Raw genomic sequence first — 23,185 nt, forward strand, 5'->3', positions numbered from 1 at the left:
GTGTTCAAAATGCATATTTCATGTGTACATTTGAGATGGATGTGACCAATCAGGAAAAGGATTTTGAAATAGTGCTGAAAGCCATCCCATCAAGTTGCAGCATTTTTTTTAGCACAATCCACAGCGCAGTTTAGCACAATTCGAATGAAAAACCTTCTCAGTCATGGAGGAGACAAAGATACTGCTGCTGAAATAGAGGTGGAGGTTTGCCATTAGCCGCTCAGCATCATCTGCTAAAAGGATACATTGCTGATTAGGACATGAGTTCAGGGCTATAAGCAGTGTATCCTTGAAAAGGAGAAAAAACTACTTCTGGCAGCAGGAACTGAACCTTGTAAGTTAAAAAGTGTGCAATTATTGTATGATACCAAAATGGCATAGTGAAAACATTTCTTACTAGACAGGGGAAGAAAAGGAACAACTAATTTACATTAGTAAGATTGGTAAAAAATGGTTTGAACCTATATGTATTGTGCTGGTTAAGTTATTGGACCAGGACTGTCTGTCGTTTTCTTTCTTTCTCCCTGCTCTATCTCACAGGTATGGGGATTAGGCAGCCTTTTGAATATTGTTCTGAATGTTCCCTCCAAGGAACAAAACCCAATATTGCAGTTGAGCAGCTGCTGTAAGAAGAATCCTTTTTGTGGACTCAAAGATTGACAGTAGTGGCTGATGACCAGTGATAAGGGTAGACTCCCTTCTGTACAAATACTGCTTCAAACATTTAGCTCCCTAACTAAACTTAGTGCATTTTTTTTTTGCTTTGCAGCTGTGAGTGAGCATTATGCAAAAGCTACTGGGTGTTCACTGCTGCCTTTTATAAAGTGTAACATAACTGCTTCACTGTTATGAGGCATTGCAAACCAATGTCATTGGTAAGTGTGGGTTATAACTTGTGAGCACTGTACCTGATAGCAACGTGAAGCAAAGATGGAAACTAATCAAGGAGAGAAGCAACCTAGAACTAAGGAGAAACTTCCTGACAGTTAGAACAATTAACCAGTGAAACAACCTGCCTCCAGAAGCTGTGAATGCTCCAACACTGGATGTTTTTAAGAAGAGACTGGACAGCCATTTGTCCAAAATGGTATAGAGTTTCCTGCCTGAGCAGGGGGTTGGACTAGATGACCTCCAAGATCCCTTACAACTTTACTATTATGATCTCTACAAGCAATGCCTTGAAATCTGCAGATGTACCTTGTCATTTTGTACAGTCATAGTAAGGACATCTAAGTAGCTTTGCATGCCTCAAGGATACTTTTTTTTAAAATCCCATTTATATCCCACCCTTCTCCGAAGACTCAGGGCGGCTTACAATTTTAAGCACAAACCAATGTGCTTAGCAATAGCCTTCATTCTATGTATATGCCTGCTTATTAGGACTTTCCCCCCACCAAGCAGCATTATCACAAAGTCAGCTTTATTGCCCCCAACAATCTGGGTCCTCATTTTACCTACCTCGGAAGGATGGAAGGCTGAGTCAACCTTGAGCCTGGTGGGATGTGAACCTGCACTAATTGCAGGCAGCTGGTGTTACTTAAGGAGGCATTAACCTACTGCTCCACCAAGGCTCTTGTAGCACTTGATCCATTGCTTTCTGTCAAAGTGCTAGGACTGATATTATTTCAAAAGCAATTCTATTACATAATATAGTGTGTATTTATAGTGAGGAACATCATGGAGTCTTCCTCCATTTCCACCTGTAAATAAATCTTTGCTACCTCTATTTTATTGAAATGTTCTCCGTCAAGCTTAGTATAAATTTTCTCAATTCTAGGCAAGGGGTATTGCTCCGCCTCTTATGGTGGATTAATGATAGCTTTAAAATTACCACACAGATCATGTTAGTTCTGTTCTTTATAGAATTTAAAATATATACTGTATAACAGGCCATTGGATCCAATCAACGTTTGAAAGAATTCCTTCAGCTATTATCCTATCCGACTCAATACATAACTTTTTGTGTATAGTGTATCGTACTGGGATGTTTCGTGAAACTCGGATGTGGCATTTTCTTGAAGCACGATTCTACTGTTGACCTGTTGAGATAGGGACAGCATCATTCATTGTGGTTTTCAGCTTACTTTCTGTGATAGAAAGAGGCTGTTGAGGCTGCACAAGAATGGAATGTGTTTTCACATGGTCTCTGGACACTTTGAAAATCGCACAAGAGGGCCATGCTATTGCATGGCCTTCAGACTCTCCAAAATCATGTGAGAATGCAACATGCTTCCAGACAATTTTCAGAAATGTGAAGACTGCATGATAGTGGAGTGTGCTTTTGCACAGTCTGCAGACCAATCCAAAGTTGTATGAGAACACACCCTATTCTCACATGATTTTTGGAGGCTCTGGAGGCTGTGTGACAGCACAGACCATTCTCATGAGGCCTCCTTAATTTTTGAAAATTATGCAAGACTGCGAATTGCTTTCGTAAAGATTTTAGGGGCTACAGAAGCTGTGAAAGAGCATTCTGTGAAGCCACTTCCAGAACAAAGGCCACATATGGCCCTGAGTAGCTTCGGGTAGGCCACAGGAGCCTGTGAAGAGAAAGAGAACAGTGCCTGAAGGTAAGCAGTGCACAACAGATCATGGGGACAACTGGCCTGTGGGGGCAATCACGCACTTCCTCCAGGCTTGTGTGCCTTGGGGAATGCCATAAGGTGGTCCTTTTGAGTGGCAGTGACAGTGGTTGTACTAGGTGGCCCAGCCTCAATGCTGAGTGCTGCTGTTCAGGGTGTCCTAGATTAGGTGGAGAGAGATAGGGAATTGTTTCTCTTTTCATTGGTGGGAGTGATAGGCCAGCATAATCAAATTAGGCATTTTCCAAATTTTTGACATGCTGAGCCCAAAAGGCTTGCCATCATTGTCCTAGCTGTTGGCCATCATTGCGCTGTGGTTACAAATTGCCACCTGATGAGAAGGAAGGACTCACTGGAGAAGAGCCTAATGCTGGGAAAGATTGAGGGCAATAGAAGAAGGGGACGACAGAGAATGAGGTGGCTGGATGGAGTCACTGAAGCAGTAGGCGTGAGCTTAGATGGACTCCAGAAGATGGTAGAGGACAGGAAGGCCTGGAGGAACATTGTCCATAGGGTCACGATGGGTCGGACACGACTTCGCAACTAACAACAACAAAGGGAAAAAATACTTCCTTTTGCTGCCTTGCATCTTCCACCATTCACTTCCTTCAGTGTCCCTGGGATTTATCCAGGAATATATACTGCTCAAAAAAATAAAGGGAACACAAGATAAGACATCCTACTATTAAATACAGTACATTGTGTTGTTTAAGTGTTCCCTTTATTTTTTTGAGCAGTATAGTATTATGAATGGTGGAGATAAATGCAATGGAATCCCGTTTCCATATGCAATTTTGTATAATTATTTTAGAATCCTCCCTTACTTTTTTCCCCAAGTTAAAAAAAAACATGAACATGTTAAGTTTTTCTCATAGGATATTGCTGAAGCCCTTTATGAGGTATGATAGCCAGAACATTCTCTGATGGTATATATATCCTAGACCTGTATGAAAATGTCACTACCTCACCTTCATTATCTCTCTCTCCTTATCAATGGCAGTCAGTTTCAACACTGTCTGTTTATATGTGAGGCAGAGGCATCCACAAAAGTTCAAAACAGGCAATGTGACAGACTTGACATCATGATGCAAGTCCTGAGGTACACATACCAGACACATGTACAAAGAGGTGTGTACTGCAATGCCATATGCACCATCTTGTCTATTTTGACACCCCCCCCCCGTCCTGTGGCTGCTACTGCTTTTTCCAAGGAAGAGCATAATTTCACATAAAGTTAGGTGATAAATACACCAAAATAAAATCAAACTTAATCACATTATAAAACCTTTACTGTGATTTATAAACTACAGCTCTGAATCATGCATTATGTGAACAATGTTTTTTAAGACTTAAGATATTGTTCTAAATCAGCCACTGCAGCTTATTTTACAAAGCATAGTTAATACAAACCAAACATTAATGAGATGCCTGAACCTGGCTATTGACCTTTTTCTTCCATGACAATGACCCTGAGAATTTTGAATTAAAAAAACAATTAAAATGCTAAGTCAGGCCATCTTATGATGGCTAATTTTGTCATCCTAAGATGATGGACATTCTTAGCCTGAGCAGTTGGCAATGAGCGAGCAGCAGGAGAAGGCAGAGATCTTGGAAAGTGTAAAAACACCTCCTTTGGTATATTTGGATCATCTTTAATAATTGACATATGTGACTCAATCTAGGCAATTGGCAAATAATATGGGTATGCTGACAGGCTCCACATGCTACCTAGCAGAACACCATATGTAAAGCACTTGGACAAAAAAGTGATTTCACACTACATGCTGCTAACTCAAATTGAACTACTCTGCAGAAATAAGAGCAGCTGTTTATATTTATTCTCTATAGCATGACTGTGTTTTTATCTCAGTGATCCTGGGTAATTTCTCCATGTACACAAGCAAAATGCATGGCAATAAAAACATCTTCCATTGCAGCTGATGTGTGTGAACATCAAACTAGTGGGGTAAGGGGCTACAAACTAGATAGGCAATTGAAGCACTTTTTGTCTGTGCACAATATAAGTGCTACACATTAAAAAAGGGGCAGTTTAGATTGCCTTGTCTTGCCTGCCATTTTGAAATCAGTACCTAACAGTGTGGATACCCCTGGTGTGGATACTTCAGTATAATATGGCTTCCAAATATTTGTTTTAAAAAACCCACATGTTTATGGTTCTCAGGCTTTTAATGTATGATACAACAATCTTGATATTGCTAAAGACTCAACTATGGATGTTTCTCCTTGGCTTTTGTTAAATCATAAATCTTGGAGTGGCTAGATAAAAAAAGGCAGAAGCAGCAGTAGGCCTGCAGGTTTGTGGATTCAGTAGATACCTGATGATGTTGTCTCCAGAGTTTGAAGTTTTGCAATCAGGAAAAAGCAGAGTCATGTCTCAGTTAGATCTTGTTCAAATTCAATTGGAGCACAAAATGTTCTGGATCTTTTAAAGGAATGAGGTTATTTTTTTAGCTGATCAGCAAGCAGGTACCACATTTTCAGTTTCATCCTTATTAGAAATCATCAAGTACATGTAGTCAGTTGTTTTTCAATAGAGTTCTAACTCTCTATATGGAATTGAATTCACAGATCCTTGCATTTTAGATAAATGCAATATATGTAGCATATTAGCTTTAGGAGTTATCCTGGTCCTGCTATGCAGATGTTACAGAAGAGATATCAAGAAACCTCTTACATGGGGATCTAACATAATGTCTATAACTACTCTGAGAACTTAAGAGAAGATGGATTCTACATACCATTCTGAGAGTTTCTCAAGATCTACAGAAAATAAACTAAATGAGCCCAGCCTAAAAGAAACATTTTTTTAGTTGGGGCCTACACTTGGAATTTTGAGAGTTTGTACTGCATCTCTTAGAATAAAGGAAAACACTCAGATTATTCTAAACTAGAATAGAATAGAATAGAATAGAATAGAATAGAATAGAATAGAATAGAATAGAATAGAATAGAATAGAATAGAATAGAATAGAATAGAATAGAATAGAATAGAATAGAATAGTGTGATTGTACACACAAGGAATTTGTCCCCGGTTCATAAGCTCTCAGTGTACATAGAACAACAAAGTGATAGGTCATATATCATAGATCATAATTACAATAATTAATCATAAGATACAAGTGTTAAATCATAGATACCAATAGGAGAAGGTAATAGGAAAGATGAAAAATGAGAAAGATGAGACGGGAAGGATAATATCAATACAGCCTTACTACCTGGTAAATATCTTTAAGCCAAAGACAGTACTGTGTGAATTAGGTGTTCAGCAGAGTGATAGCATGAGGGGAAAAAACAATCTTTGTGTCTAATTGTTTTGGCATCCAATACCCTATAGCAGTGTCCAGAGGGGAGAAGTTGAAACAGTTTATGTTCAGGAATTGATGGGTCTGTAGTTATTTTCTCAGTCCTGTTTTTGGTTTGTGCAGTGTACAGATCCTCAGTGGAAGGCAGGCTGGTTGCAATTGTTTATTCTGCAGCTCTAACTATCCATTGAAGTCTGTACCTGTCCTAGTTTGGTTGCTGTGCCAAACCAGACAGTTACTGAGGTACAAATGACAGACTCAATAATTTCTCTGTAGAATTGTATCAGCAGATCCTTGGGCAGTCTAAGCTTTCTGAATTCACTCAGAAAGAACATTCTTTGTTGTGCCTTTTGGTTCTAATGTTAGGTATCCATTTCAAGTCCTTGGAGATAATAGAACCTAGAAATGTGAAGGTCTCTATCTGGACCGGGATGCCCTGTGTACGGTCACTCATGCGCTCGTGACCTCTCGCCTGGACTACTGCAATGCTCTTTACATGGGGCTTCCCTTGAAGACCACTCGGAGGCTCCAACTGGTACAGAATGCGGCCGCGAGAGTTGTCTTGGGAGTTTCCCAGTACTCCCATGTTACACCTTTGCTCCGCGAGCTGCATTGGTTACCAGTTGTCTTCCGGGTGCGGTTCAAGGTCTTGGTGATGGTTTTTAAGTCCTTACATGGCATGGGTCCGGAATACCTCGGGGACCAACTGCTGCCAGCGTCAACTCCCCTCTGCCCTGTGCGTGCCCACAGAGAGGGCCTCCTCAGGGTGCCTCCGGTCAGGGAATGTCAACTGGTGGCCCCCAGGGGGAGGGCCTTCTCTGTGGGCGCTCCGGCGTTATGGAACCAACTGCCGGTTGAGCTCCGGATGGCATCGGACCTTTGCTCCTTCCTGCGTGGGCTGAAGACCCACTTATTTGAACTAGCTGGTCTGGCCTGATGGGGAACATTAGGGTTTTTTAATGGGTCTTTTATTGTTTTTATTGTTATTGTAATTTTTAATTGGGCATTTGTTTAATTTCTTTTTAATTTTTGTATTGTTATTTATATATGCCCTGTTAACCGCCCTGAGTCCTTCGGGAGAAGGGCGGTATACAAATTGAATAAATAATAAATAATAATAAATAATAAAAGAGCCAAGGTTACCTACCCCTGGCCTAGAGCTACTGCATCCCCTGCCCTAACTCCATAACCGCTGCATCACATTGGCCCTTACTCATCTTCAATTGCAAAAACAGGTCAGGCTTTGGCTAAAGAAAAACCTTTCCCTTGTGAGAATAAAAGATGCTTAGGCCCTGTGCTTTGAAGAGCTGTACTGCTAGAAAATATCTCCTTGAGTTAATACTTAAATTTATCGTGGTCTGCTATTCCTAACAGACCCCTGTCCTCCTTGCCCAACGGTTAAAGAGTTAAATAAGCTCTTTTTGTTTTAATTGGAAAGTTTAATTTAACTGCCTTGGTGGAGCAGTGGGCTAATGCCTCCTTAAGTAACACCAGCTGCCTGCAATTAGTGCAGGTTCGCATCCCACCAGGCTCAAGGTTGACTCAGCCTTCTATCCTTCCGAGGTAGGTAAAATGAGGACCCAGATTGTTGGGGGCAATAAGCTGACTTTGTAATAATGCCGCTTGGGGTGTGTGTGAAAACCCTAATAAGCAGGCATATACATAGAATGAAGGCTACTGCTAAGCTTGTAAGCCGCCCTGAGTCTTCGGAGAAGGGCGGGATATAAATGGAATTAAAATAAATAAATAAATAAATAAATAAATAAATAAATAAATAAATAATACTGTGTTGCCTGATATTGTAAGAGGAGGTAGAATAGGAGAGCTTCTTCTAAAAGAAACAAGTTTTCTCCTAAACTCTAAATAAAATTATTTCTATAAATGTAAAGTGAATCAAAGTTACTCCAGTGGATGAAAAACAAGAAAAGACAGTGGTCTGGAGAGTTTCTTCTGAAAATATAATTTGTTTTTTACAGTTTTAGAATACAGCATATTTCTTGGCAATATTACAGTCTCCTATGAGTGCACATCAATTGCATTCCTTCCTCCTTGGAAGAAACCCATTTTCTGCAATGAAATTGGAAACAAGCTGCAATTTAAGATATGCTTCCAGGCAATATAAATCATGACTATATTTCCTGAATGGCCTATACAGTTTCATTGCACCTAAAGGAACATGGGATTTATTTCTCAAGTGTGTAAGAATAGAGAGGGAAAAACAATGCTGGGCAAAATATGATTATATATAAGGGAATAATTTGTCCCAAAACTTCAGTCATACTGTTTCATTCTTTACTGATAGATTACATGATTCAGAATGCAGGTTTTATAAACCAGTAAAACCTGAAAGTGTTTCTTATTAGATAACAGGTGAACGCTGCAGGTGAAATGAGCTAGATTGCATGACACCCTTACCTATGGGTAACATAGCCCAATGTGCAGTATTTACACAACATCCAGTACTATAAACTATATGGACTGCTGCAGCATAATTTGCTAATATGTGGTGGGTTCACTTGTAGTTCAGTTCCTCATACAGCCAAATTGTTCATGCTGTCTTTGAAGTTCAGGTTGCTATCTTATATCTAATCTGGCTAACAAAAATTCTCCGTAAGTTTTATAGATGGGAATTATTTCAGAGCTTTGCCTGAAAATATTTGGGCTGGATTATTCTTTCGTTCATATTATTTATTGAAGTGACTTTAATATGGTGCTTGCTGGGCTTTATACTTTATTTGATGTTCACATTTTAATTGAATTTGTTTAAATTAAATAATATTTATACTCTAAACATAAAGCAAAGTGCCAGTACCTATGACAGCCTCATCACATCAGGCCCATAGGAACTCTTAGAAAATGAAAATGGAAGGAGACTGTAGATATTTATTTAGAGACATGCTCACTTGTCCCCCGCCCAAAGAAAAATCAAAGAAAAAGCAAGCTTAAAATAGTAAGAAGTGATAAGTAGGTATTGGTGGGCTAAAGAACAACCTCACCATGTTGCCTTCTAAGAAGTGGGTGGAACTTGCAATGCCCACCATAGCAGCCAATTGTAAGGCTTCCCATAACATGTTATCATAATATCAAATATGCCTGCTCATCAGACCATCAGTTAAGAAGAAATATCTTGTTTTGGAAGTCTGGAGCCCTTCAACTGCTGAATTATTAAACAATTTTGTGTATAAAATGAAAAAACAAAACAAGGGAGAGATGAATTGAACATCCTATATCACCTCTGGCATTATAATTTCATTGCCCTGGTTGCAGTAGCAACAGCAACAACAATTGTAATACAGCCAGTGTAGTGAAAATAGTTAAGATTTCGGAACAGAAGCAGCAAGGATAACTTACTCCCTCACCAATGGAAGCCTATTGGGTGACTTTAGGTCAGCCGCTCCCTCTCAGCCCAATTGACCTTGTTGCGGAGAAAAATATGACTGAGTTTGCCTTGAGCTCCTGAATAAAAAGCAGAAAAGCTGAATGCGAATCAAATAGTAAATAAAGTAGCTCAGTGTGGTTTCTGTAATAAAATGATACAAAATCCTATTTGAAGAGGATGTAATCTATAACTGCAGGTTCTTTCTTCCCTGCCCTTTAAAACTTTAGACGTGGCCTCTTGAACAATTTCAAAACTTGCTACTATGTGAGAAAACAAAATTATGAAGTACAGATGAAGAATCTGCATGCATAGTGTTAATTAAATTGAATTTGTCTGAACCTCACTAAATTCTTTGTCTCGGCCAGCCCATTTTTTTTTATAAAATAAATCTTTATTTACATTTCGTGTTAAAAACACACCATACACCATCAAAGACAAAAAAACATTTACAATATACAGAAAACGAAGAAATTGAAAAATTGAAAAGCATTTCAAAAAATTTCAAATTATATCTACTTCTAAACTAACAATTATATACCACTCATTAAGTCTCTTATAACCATCCAACTCCAAAGCTTATTCATTAACAAAAACTATATCACTTCATTTTTGACCAACCTCCAAGCCACCCTCATTTCTTTAATCTTTTATCCATCCAAATATACCATTTATTCCATAATAGAAATGCTGGTGTCTCTTCTTTACCCTTCAACTTCTTGGTCAATGTGTCTGCTTCTGCACAATCAAGTATTCTCCTAATTATAACTTCATCCGGCGGGGTATGATTTGCCTTCCAAAATTGAGCATACCCCATCCTTGCCGCCGTTAAGATATGTAAAACCAAATACCATATTTCCATCTTAATATTTCCAGGCCTGGGGCCAAGCAGATACGTCTCTGGTTTAAGATCAACTAAACACCCTGTGATTTCTTCTATCCATTTTTGGATCCTCGTCCAATATCTAACCACTTCCGGACATGTCCACCATAAGTGATAATATGTGCCAATCCCTTTACCACACTTCCAACAATCGTCGGCCAGCCCATTTTGAGCACCATCCCCAGCATGCTGCTCAAAGGCCAAGTAAAGCTCTCATGCCAAAGCAGAAAATCATCTCCATCTTACACATAAGGAGATGATTCTGGAGTAATTGACAGGCAAAGATCACTGTAGGTAGGATACAGCAATAAGGAAAGCCCCAAATCAGGATAATTGCCCTGCCACTACAGAGAGTGCTTATCTGCAGTACTGCACCTTCCGGAAGTAGATACCTAGAGCAGTCTGCCACATTAGTTCTTAATGATTGGTCTTAAGAAACATACTATACTTGCAATTGATATTAACAAATCTATTCTTAATGATGAAGGTACTATGTAGCCATCACAATCAGCAGCCATTGATAGCCTCATTCTCTGTAATTAACCATACTGAAACCAGTTGAAAACTGTGCTTCCAGTACATGAGTGAATACAGCAACTAAGTAAAAGTAGATTAATTATATTAATCTCCTTGGCATTAACAAAGGTTGAAATGCCCTTCTGTGGTTTGCCAGATTCCCAACACAGATGATTACTGATTTTTATTAAAAGTATTTATACTTTATTCTTCAGTCCAAAAGATTGACAGGGTAATTAAAAATATTATATAAATTAACCTTTGTCCTTTTAGGCTTAACATTATAAAAAGAAAAAAAATATAGAAAGTGAAATAGATGAGGAAGATAAAGGAAAATTAAATTATCAAGGAACCAGTATTTGATGGCAAGCTATTTCAGGAATGGTCAGTTATGGTAGAAATGAATGATTTGGGATGTTCTAGATGCCTCCATCATTTCTGAAACAGGACTTCTTGCCCTTCCTCATGGGGCAGTTGAATGCCTCAGCCACCATGAGGAGAAACCTTTAGCTCAGCTAGTCACAGCCACAATATAGGACAATGGCAGCCCATTGCTTCATCTCTCCAGCTCCAGCTTTCAATTCAAAGAGCTCTGGAGAATGAATCCTCTATGGAGCCTGCTCTTTACCCTATGGCTTCTTTGATTGGAGTAATCCTGGAGTATGGATAAATCTAACAAGTTTTTAAATTATAGGAATTTTGTTCCATTATGGGAATTAAAAGGATGTCTGCAGTCAGCTATAATCTCTCTCCCCCTTCCTCTCCGTCCCTCCCTCCCTGTCTGTCTGTCTGTCTCTCTCTCTCTCTCTCTCTCTCTCTCTCTCTCTCACACACACACACACACACACACATACACACACACACACATTCATCCACATACAACAGAATATTTAGTTTTCTGCTGAGCAGCGCTCATCATAGTTCTTCTGCTCTATTAAACTCCTCTCCTGACATCATAAATGTGGGATGTAATTTGCACCCAGTTGTATGCCTCATTTAATGTTAAACAGGATGGGAGTACCAGTGCAGGCTTCTAAAGCCATAGAAAACACTGTATCAAAGAGCTTCTGATGTAAGGAAGAGAAGCTTATATTGAAATGCATCAGATTTGCAGTTAAAGTATATTATTCATGGTTTTTCCAAAACTATGTCCACATCAATATTATTAACTAAAACCTGTGTCACTCTTAGGTCATTTCAGAGCCAAAACGCTGGAATTTTGATATCATTAGGTATCATTTCTCTTTGGTTACAAGTTTCATAGTGCAGAATCTAATTACTCCCCCTGAATCCTCATTTCATCCAGAGCAAACGTCAAGGCTATTAACCCAGACTGGGATATCCTTACCATAGTACAGGAATTTAAGCCATGTTTACTACACATTTTGCCTCTGAAGCTGGGTGGCACAACAGAATAGTTTGTGTATGTATATATTGAATATTATAGCATAATTGTCTTTGTTTTTCTGTTATTTACAGAAGATCTTTGGGAAATGGAGATTTGTAGAAATTATCCAGTTTGTTTCCACATTCTTTTCTCATAAAATAAAACCAAGGAACTTTGTAGACCATATAATCCAGCTTGGGGCAAAAAAATATAGCACTTGCCTGATGCATATCTATCTAGCCAATGCCTGAAGCTGTTGAGGAAAGAAAACCTATGTTACAATACCTTAGATTTGGAATTATCACTGAGCTATTCCTATTGCATTTTTCTCAGTTTAACCAAAAATCCTTCCAACCTCTTATGCTCAGGTTGAACTGAACCTTTGTAAACTAAATGTAGGATGATGTTCCCTTTTCTCTCCACAGCCTTTTCTTTGGGTCTTATCTTGTTAACATATTATCTCATTTTATCACTCTATAAACGCTTTGGGGAAGCTGTCAATTTGAATTCAGAGGGACTATGTAATTTTTTCAGCCCCTCCCCCCAAAAAAATTATCCTGTGATATCTTAAAGATTAAGTGATGCATTATTGCAGGGGTGTCAAACTCAATTTCATTGAGGGCCCATCAGCATTGCAGTTGCCCTCAGGGGGCTGGGTGGGTGTGGCCAGGGTGGGCATGGCCTATTGGGTGGGTGTGGCTGGAGTGCATGTGGCCTACTGGGTGGGCATGGCCAGCTCTACATCGTTTGCGTCAAGGGTGCCTATGGGGACCTGGGCAGAAGTGGGACAGATCTGAGGGTCTCTGGCAGAAGGAGATGGGATCGGGGCAAGTGCCAAGGCATGGTCCACTGGAGGAGCCTCACTGTTCCTCTCAGGCCATGGGGGGCCCTGGATGGTGGCACGGAGGTCAAATGCCCAGCCCAGCCCTCAAGCACCCGCAGCACTAAGCCCAGCCCCAATTCCCCAAGGAGGCACCTAGCTGCACTTACCTCCTCAAGGCTGCTACTGCTGTGCTTGCTCTCCTTAGCCAGGTTGCTTATGATGGGTACGAGAGCAAAGTCAAGAGGGAGGACCACTCCCTCTCCATGTGAGGAGACCTGGCTTTGTATCCAAACCTTCCTTAGCAATAGGATGGGAGACCCCCCCCCAGGATAGGCCAGGAGGAGGGGGCAAGGGGATGGTGAAAGGGCAGCAGGGAAGGACTAAGGTAGAAATTCCCTCCCTCCCTCCCTCCCTCCCTCCCTCCCTCCCTCCCTTCCTTCGTCTGTGGTGGGAAAATATTTGAGATGAGGGAGGGAGAAAAACAGGCAAGAAACGCAGCTGGGGAAGTATCATCCTTCGTGAGGAATGAAGAAATGCACCGTCGCCTGGAAGTGGCCAGCACATGGCCCTCACCTACTTCACATATCTAGCTTGGTGGGCTCTGGGGGAGGGGATGCCATGAGCAGCATGAGAGTCAACGTTACCTGCGCAATGCTGCCCAACCCCCAGCCTGCCCAGTTTTGGCAGGCAGTGGGGTGCTCTCCTCACAGTGCTGAGAGGCTGAGCCAGGTGGCATGAATCTGATGAGAAGCGCAATGCTGCCCAGCCCCTAGCCTGCCCTAAGTAGGGAGGGCAATGTGCTGGCCACTTCCAGGCAATGGTGTATTTCTTCATTCCTCACAAAGGGTAATACCCCCCCCAGCACTTGCCCAGTAGGCGGGGCTGACGCGGCAGGAGCTGCTCCTTCGCTGTTTACAGATGGCCTTGTGGAGCTAAGACTGAACGCATTTCAGCATAGATGGCCACCACGAAATTGTACATTGGCTCCAAAGCAGCCTGGGCCAGGGCCAAGGCCAGGGCCAAGGCAGCGGGGGTCGTTCCCTCACTGTTTCCAGGATGGGTTCGCGGGCCACATGAAACCACTTCGCGGGCTGCATCCAGCCCCCGGGCCTTGTGTTTGACATGTCTGCATTATTGCATAAGTGTTTATGGATCATTAAATTGATGGAGTATATTCCTGAGAAAAGTGCATAATATATGCACAGAGCTGTTGTCAAGAGGGGAGGGAGAAAAAGAGGAGAAAAGTAGGTGTGAGGAACAGGAAAGGTAGTGACCATTACAATAATATGACACAGGCATTCTGGCATCAGTGAGACAAGTACAGGTAATCCCCAAGTTACGAGCATTCACTTAACACTTGTTCAAAGTTACATGATGAGTGCCCCCTAGTGCTTACGAGTTACAAGTTACAAATATTGCAGCACCACGGCAGTCATTCGCCCTTATGAGTGACCGCAGTGGCTCTGCAACATTCACCCTGGTTATTCCCTCCCTCCCTACCCCTGCCTTGGGTCTCTCTAGGCACCAGGTCTTTAATATTCACTCTGTGAAGATCAAGATCCTTCGCTTTCTTGGTTGCTCCAGGCCTTTGGTGCATTTGCAGAGAATGGAGGCCTAAAGTAATGCAAGATCAGGCAAGTTCAGTGGGGCAAGATCTCACGTTACTGATCTCATGTTATCTCATGGTACTTTAGGCTTCTGTTCTCTGCAACAGAGAATGGAACCGAAGCTGGGGGACGCTTCCACGTGCCTCAGAGGCTGGATCAGGGCTCCGGAGGCCTTTTCCAAGCTGCTGTGGCCCAGATCTAAGGCCAGGGGGATGCTTCCATGCCCCCCCATGGCCTGATCCGGGCTCTGGAGGCCTTTTCCAGGCTGCTGCCGACCGGATTTGAGGCCGGCAAACACTTCCACAGCCTCCCTGTGGCCCAATCAGGCCTGGAAAAGGCCTCCGGAGTCTGGATCAGGCTGCGGGGGGCGGGGGTCATGGAAGTGTTCCCCGGGCTCAAATCCGGGCAGCAGCGGCCTGGAAAAGGCCTCTGAAGCCCTGATTGGACCACGTGGGGTGCGCAGAAGTGTTCCCCGGCCTCAAATCCAAGTGGCAGCAGGAGACAGATCTTTTCCAGGTGAGTCTGGCATGGTAGGAAGGGAGGGGGAGGCATGCAGTATCTTAATGGGTCGGGGAGCCTTGGGGGCTTGTTCCAGCACAAGGCCTCCATGGCCTTCCCCACCCTGAGATACCTCATGTTCGCTTAACGAGCTGCGTGCGTTTTAACAAGCAAGGGATTGATCTCATACCTCAAACGAGATTCACTGTACGAATTTTTGAGTTATGAGTGGAATGGGCAGGCTCCATTATACTCGTAACTCGAGGACTACCTGTAATAAGAAATCTTAGTCTCATTTTATTATATGAGATGTTAAAACTTTTGATGAATTTGAGTTTAGTGTTTTCTTAATGAATTTGGTATTTGCAATTATTTATTTTGGGTTTCTGATCTTCAGAGTTATACCAAAATGTCCAGGAAAGTTGAAATCTTGTCATCATAACACCTTCCCCAGCCATTGATTTTGGATTGCCATTTCCGAAACTGCCCCTATCTGTAACCTGTTTTAAACCCAGCCTAATATGAAGCGAATTGATGGGGTCCATATTTAGACTCATGGCATGAAAAGCTACAGATCCTAATTTATATATAGCCAGGGGTGTCTGGGCATCAAAAAAGTCAAGATGGTTGCCATGCGATTGAAACTTTGCCCTTTTTTATATGTCAGTTTCAGGCACAGGAGCAACTTGGCATTCAGCTGCTTGTTTGTGTGAAATTTCTCAGAGCTTATGTGATCTGGCCAGTGGATGACAGATCATGCTGATTTGTACATATTTATCTTCCAGTGCTTTCCTTCTCACATCCCTAGTTCTGACATCACAACAAGAAGACCTAGATATACCTTCTTCGTGACTTGAAGAACACTGAGCAATAGCTTCATATCAAAACTCAAGATGGTAACCACGACTTCTCAATTAAAGCTCTACCTTCTTTTACATGTGACAGGTATAAAAATTGGAGAGGCTGTCTGTGGCTACTGTCTTAACCTTTTCTACCACCCCCACAGCTGTCTTTTTTTTTCTTTTCTACCTTAATAGTTCATAAAATTAATATTGAAAACAAGAGGTGAAATAATGTGAATCAAAAAATCCTCTTCTGTATTAGGTGTCTTAAAACAATATATTACTCATAATCTGATAAACACCTTAAAATTTATTTCTGCAATACTGTATCCCACTAATGAAAAAAGAAATTTCTGACTATAGATGCGCCCAGTTGAAAAACAACTGGGATATATAGAGATATAATTTCTCAATTTTCCATATTGTTTAAAACGCTGCTTAAGCAGTGCATCCTCAGCTCACACTAGGTCCATTAAAGTTAAGATTTCCTTCTCAGTGTTCAGAAGTATAATTTATTATTATTATAATTTATAATAATTCTTTAAAAGTATTTTCAGAGATCAACTACTTCTTCTGATGAAGGACTTAATGAATTCTATCTTACAGGGGAATCCTATACCAGTTTCTTGGATCTACTGACTATGCTTATGCACATATGTAACATCTTTTGCTAGGATACATGACCACTGCTTTTCCAGAATGTGAAAAGTGAAAGATTGCGACTAAACAAAATTTTAATTTATTTATTTATTTATTTATTAAATTTTTATACCGCCCTTCTCCCGAAGGACTCAGGGCGGTGGACAGGGCAATAAATATTAAAAAACAAAGTACAAAAGTTAAAAAACAATTAAATAATTATGCCCGATATATACAATAATTATAACCATGTTAAAAACCCAACCCCAAACCCATCAAACCAGGCCGGATTGCTCAAATAAGTAAGTTTTTAGATCCCGCCGGAAGGAGCGAAGGTCGGGGGCCATCCGGAGCTCAACCGGCAAGCGGTTCCACAGGTCTGGCGCGCCCACAGAGAACGCCCTCCCCCTGGGGGCCACCAGTCGACATTCTTTGATTGGAGGCACCCTGAGGAGGCCCTCTCTGTGGGAGCGCACTGGACGGAGGGAAGTTGATGCCGGCCGCAGGTGCTGCCATAGGTAATCCGGACCCATGCAATGTAGGGCTTTGTAGGTCATTACCAACACCTTGAATCTCACCCGGAGGGCAACCGGCAGCCAATGCAGCTCACGGAGCAAAGGTGTAACATGGGAGTATCGGGAGACTCCCAACACAACTCGCGCGGCTGCATTCTGCACCAGTTGGAGCCTCCGAGTGGTCTTCAAGGGCAGCCCCATGTAGAGAGCATTACAGTAGTCCAAACGAGAGGTCACGAGCGCATGAGTGACTGTACGCAAGGCATCCCGGTCCAGATAGGGCCGCAACTGGCGCACCAGGCAGACCTGGGCAAAGCCCCCCCTAGTCACAGCTCCAATATGATCTTCTAAAGAGAGCTGTGAGTCTAGGAGGACCCCCAAGTTGCATGCCCTATCTACGGGGGGCAATAGCTCACCCCCCATAGCAAGAGATGGAGTAATCTGAATTTCCCGGGATGCCGGCACGAACAGCCACTCAGTCTTGTCAGGGTTGAGCCGAAGCCTGTTCCTCCCCATCCAGACCTGGACCGCCTCCAGGCAACGGGACATCACGTCGAGGGCATCACTGGGGTGGTTTGGGGTCGAAATGAAAAGCTGGGTATCATCAGCATACTGATGATACCCAACTCCAAAACCACGAATGATCTCACCCAGAGGCTTCATATAGATGTTGAACAGGAGAGGCGAGAGGACCGATCCCTGGGGAACTCCACAAATGAGAGGCCTCAAGGTCGACCTCTGCCCCCCTGCCAACACCGACTGCGAACGTCCCAGAAGGTAGGAGGAGAACCACTGAAAAACTGTGCCTCCCACTCCCAACCCCCTGAGACGCCGCAGCAGGATACCATGGTCGATGGTATCGAAAGCCGCTGAGAGGTCTAACAGGACTAGGACAGAGGAACAACCCCTGTCCCGAGCCCGCCAAAGATCATTCACCAGCGTGACCAATGCTGTCTCCATGCTGTACCCGGGCCTGAAACCCGATTGGTACGGGTCTAGATAATCAGCTTCATCCAAGAACAAAGGGAGCTGATGCGCCACCACGCTCTCAACAACCTTCGCAACAAAGCGAAGGTTGGAGACCGGACGTAAGTTGTTTAATATTGCTGGGTCCAAGGCAGGCTTCAGATAATACCACCAGAAATTATTTTAGCCTTTTTAATAAATGTTGTTATTGATGTTAAGCTCACCATGGAAAACATCATATATTGTTATGTATAAATAGGTAAAGTGCTAGTCGTTTCCGCATATACGTATATACTAGGTTAATTTATTAAAGACTGAAGTGCAACATAACTAGATTCTAAATAATCTATTTTTCAAAACACACAACAGTCCAAACAGTAAAAGTAAAGTCCAAATTAAGAATATTTCATTCTTAAGAATTGTTTAATTTAAAGTGGTTTAGTTCTAATAGATGGTTAGACTCAAAATAGTTTTCAAGAGTATGTACAAAAGATACTATTTTTCTAGCATCAGCTAAATTAGACATATTACATTGAGAAAAATGTTTCTCATTTCTTTCCTGTTACCTTTATTGATTTCATTGCAGAGATGTTAAAATAGGAAATAGATTGTTTTGTTATCTAATTTTACCTTTCAAAAGACAGAAGCAGATGAAAAATGTGAGGTTCTTTCCTGTTGGCTTTTTTGAATTAGCTGTTTTAGATTCTAAAAGTTTAGTTCCTAAAGAAGTAACCCTGTAAATAATTTTAATGTCCTCCTCTAGTGCAGGTTCTTTTATGATTCAAGGACTTCAACTCCCAGAAGTCCTGAGCCAGCATGGCTCAGCTTGGAAACCTCTCCCTTTCCCATCATCATGGCTGGCTCAGGATTTCTGGGAATTGAAGTCCATGAGTCATAAAAAAGGGCCAAGATTGCCTAGCCCTGCAATAGGCTTTCAGAGGGAGCGCTTTTTTTTTTTGCAAAAAAAAAAAGATGCCGCAACGCCGCTCTGAGCGCTCTATGAGAAAAAAAAGCCCTGCATTATAGTTTGAAAGAAAACTTGTACAAAATGATGTATTGTTGGTACTTGACCTCAGATAGACTAGCGAAAATGTATAAAGGGATTTCTAATAAGTGCTGGCCTGGAGGAATGTTGTGCATAGGGTCGCGATGGGTCGGACACGACTTCGCAGCTAACAACAACAACAACAATAAGTGCTGGAAATGTAATAAAAATCCAGGTTCATTTTATCACATTTGGTGGTCTTGCAAATGTGTGAAAACATACTGGATAAATATAGTAATGAAAATGCAAAAAATATTTAAGATAAAAATATTAATGAAAACTGAAGCCTTTCTTTTAGGTATTTTGGATAAGCCAATTGAAAAACAAGTTGGGGTGCTATTCTTTCACATGGTGATGGCTATGAGGATTGTACTTGCCAAACACTGGAAAGAAAAAGAGACACTGACTATTGAAGAATGGATTTTGAAATTGACTGAACTAGCAGAGATGGAGAAATTAACTGCTTTGATTAGAGATAATGGACTAGACAACTTTATAAGAGACTGGAAACCGTTTGTAGACTTTCTATGTGCTAAATTTAATTTTTTTAACTTTTGTATTTTGGTTTTTAATTACCCTGTAAACCGCCCTGAGTCCTCCGGGAAAGGGCGGTATATAAATGTAATAAAATAAATAAATAAATATAATAATAGATGGTTAACAGAGGGATTTGAAAATTAGTGTAATGTTTAGCTCAACCTGTTGACTGCCTTTTCTTTCTTCTTCTTGTATGTATGTATGTATGTAAAAGGGGAGGAGAATTTACTCTTCTTTCAGCACCCAGCTAGGGTGGATCATACATATTAAATGTTAAATTTAATTCTGCGCTTTTTCTTCTTTTTTGGTACACTATTTTTTCTTTTTTATTGTTGTTAGGGTTGAATGCATGTTTTGGTTTTGTTTCTTTTTGTTTATTTGTTTTACTGTTTTGTATTTTATTATCTATGATAAAACTATAAATAATAAAAAGTATTTGCCAATTAACACATTTTAAAATATCAAAATCTAACTATATGTCCCAACACTGAAAAAATTGTTGACAGGGGTTTTTTGCATGCCAATGCCAATCCATTGTTTCATTACTATCTTATTAAAACAGGGGTCTTCAAACTCTGCCCTTTTATGACTCATGGACTTCAACTCCCAGAATTCCTCAGCCAGCGTACCTGGCTGAGGAATTCTGGGAGTTGAAGTCCATGAGTCATAAAAGGGCAGAGTTTGAAGTCCCCTGTATTAAAAGAAGGGTGGTTTAAAAATATGAAATATAAATAAAAATAAATATTAAAATATTTAATTTGCACTTAAACATGTTTTTGGAGACAGAAGAAATGCACAACTTGAGACCCTTTGAAATTTTGATTGCAAGCCCTTCTAAAAGTAAAGGGCAATATTTAATGTGGCAAATTATTTAATAGTTAAAGAATAATCATATCAATTATATATAATTATTTTAAGTTGATTAATCAGAGATTACTATTTATTAAATGAAATTAAAGCATTTAGCTTTGTTTTGCCTTTCCCCTCTTTGCTGATTTTTTGTTGTTGTTCTTGTCCCTTCAAGTTAGTGTTAATGCTTGGTGACTTCCTGGACAAGTCCCTGCAGTTTTCTTGGCCACATTTTAAAAGTGGCTTATTGCTTTATTCCTAGGGTTGAGAAAGAGTGATTGGTCCAAAGTCACCCACCTGGCTTCCTATGTAAGGTGGACCTTCTGATTTCTAGCCTGGTGCATTAACTGCTACACCAAACTGGTGTGCTCTTTCTTTCTTTGGCCAGATCTTATTTTGGGGAGTTATGAAACAGTTGTAGATAATGTACAGTTAAACATGTGCATTGCACATGTTTAATCAGCTCAGCATGCTGTATTCTACTAGTGATAAGATTCATGTTCCTGTTTCTTTAAGACAGATTGTATCCTGTATCTTTAAGACAGATTCAGTTCAAAATGAGATTTGTTTAACTAGGGTTTTCCCCCCCCTTCTCAATGAGTGTACCAACGAACTCTCCTCCAAGAGTGTGTTCTTTTACTTGGAAGATGGACTTCTTTTTTCTGAAATAGTTTTTTTCTTACCTTCCATTGTACCCTCCCAGCCTTGGCCCGACGTCTTGGTATCCTCTCATGACCAATTTTAGCTTCTAAACCTTGATTTGGTAGTTAGGTGCTGCCTCCTGCTGAGAAAAACCAAAATGGATCATACAGGAAATCTAAAGAAATTACCTCAATTGATAAATGAATGTTTTTGAAGGATGAGAGTACCCATTTTTGGGCAGAAACATGGCTATAGCACTGTTTTTGTATCATTATTTTCTCAAGGAGAATAGGTCATATTATAATAATAAATAATAGTAAATCCAATTGCAAAGTATTGAGTTGCATCTATAATGGTGTTATTTTACTATAACATTCTCAAATGTTCAAAGCATATGCATGCTTTGTTTATAATTTTGCTTAATGTTTTATTGGTTTTTTATGTAAATAATGTAAATAAAGTAAATAATGAATAAATAGTTCATAAAAATCCTATAAGATCTATCAATATTACTATTATTTCCCACACTGTATTGCTGCTTTCCAATAGCCCAGACATGTCAAACACAAGGCCCGGGGGCCAGATCCGGCCCGTGAAGTGGTTTCATGCGGCCCATGAACCCATCCTGGAAACAGTGAGGGAACGGCCCCCACTGCCTTGGCCCTGGCCCAGAGACCCTCCTTCTGCCAGAGACCCTCAGATCTGTCCCACTCCTGCCCAGGCCCCCATAGGCACCCTTGATGCCAACGATGTAGAGCTGGCCACGCCCACCCAGTAGGCCTTAGGCATTCTAGCCACGCCCACCCAGTAGCCCATATGCACTTTAGCCATGCCCACCCAGTAGGCCCACTCAGGCCACACCCACCCGGCCCCCTGAGGGCAACCGCAATGCTGGTGTGGCCCTCAATGAAATTGAGTTTGACACCCCTGCAATAGCCAATGTGATTATACATGGGGTAATGGAACCCAAACTAAAAGACCACATGCTTTACATTTCAGTGTCTTAACTTGCCTGTTGCATAGGAATGGACAACTCTGGAGTCATATCAAGGGCCAAACATGACAGTGGATTTTGTAAAAAAAACTAAATTTTATTTATAAATTTATTTTAATTTATATCCCACCTTTATCATTTTTACAAATTCAAGAAAGCAAATACTCACAATACATCTCTCTGTATTACCTTCCTGACAATTCTGTGAGGTGAATTCAGTTGAGAGAAACAGAATAACAAGGTTGAAAGGGACCTTGGAGGTCTTCTATCTGGTCCAAACCCTTGCTCAGGCAGGATACCCTATATTATTTCAGACAAATGGCTGTCCAATCTCTTCTTAAAACTCTTCAATGATGGAGCACTCACAGCTTTCTGAAGGCAAGCCATTCCACTGGTTAATTGTTTTCACTGTCAGGACATTTCTCTTATTCTAGGTTCTCTCCATGATTAGTTTCCATCCATTACTTCTTATACCTGCATTCAGGTGCTTTGGAGAATAGGTTGACCCCCCCCCTCTTTTTTGTGGCAGCCTGAGATATTGGAACACTGCTATTATCTCATCTCTAGTTCTTCTTTTCATTAGACTAGTCCAGGGGTAGGCAACCTCGGCTCTTTTATGACTCATGGACTTCAACTCCCAGAATTCCTGAGTCAGCTATGCTGAGTCAGCTATGCTGACTCAGGAATTCTGGGAGTTGAAGTCCATGAGTCATAAAAGAGCCGAGGTTGCCTACCCCTGGACTAGGCATACCCAGTTCCTGCAACCATTCTTTATATGTTTTAGCCTCCAGTCCCCTAATCATCTTTGTTGATTTTCTCTGTATTTTTTCTAGTCTCAACATCTTTTTTATATTATGGTGACCAAAACCGTATACAATATTCCAAGTGTGGTCTTGCCAAGGCATCATAAAGCAGTATTAACACTTCATGTCATTTTGATTCTATTCCTCTGTTAATGTGGACTAGGACCTTGTTGGCTTTTTTTTGGAAGCTGCACTGCTGGCTCATATTTGGCCTGTTCTATACCTGTGCCTTCTGGTTTTTCATGATTAAGTGCAAAACCTTACTTTTCTTACCATTGAATTCCATTTTGTTAGATAGGGTCCAGTATTTAAGTCTATGGAGATTCTGCAAATTTGATGAGTTCCCCTTCTATTCTC

At 41.0% G+C, this 23,185-nt stretch overlaps 1 long non-coding RNA gene across 1 annotated transcript; it reads right to left on the reverse strand.

Annotated features, from left to right (window-relative positions):
- Window positions 1-1,941: 1,941 nt before the first annotated feature.
- On the reverse strand, window positions 1,942-22,660 carry LOC308663239. Its single transcript, XR_014025331.1, has 4 exons — window positions 22,215-22,660; window positions 21,073-21,170; window positions 4,919-5,025; window positions 1,942-2,039 (listed from the first exon to the last, which is right to left on the reverse strand). It is a non-coding gene; the product is annotated as an uncharacterized lncRNA (long non-coding RNA).
- Window positions 22,661-23,185: the final 525 nt, after the last annotated feature.

Source organism: Vipera berus, assembly GCF_964194415.1.
Source record: "Vipera berus genome assembly, chromosome: 1".
Classification (NCBI taxonomy): domain Eukaryota; kingdom Metazoa; phylum Chordata; class Lepidosauria; order Squamata; family Viperidae; genus Vipera; species Vipera berus.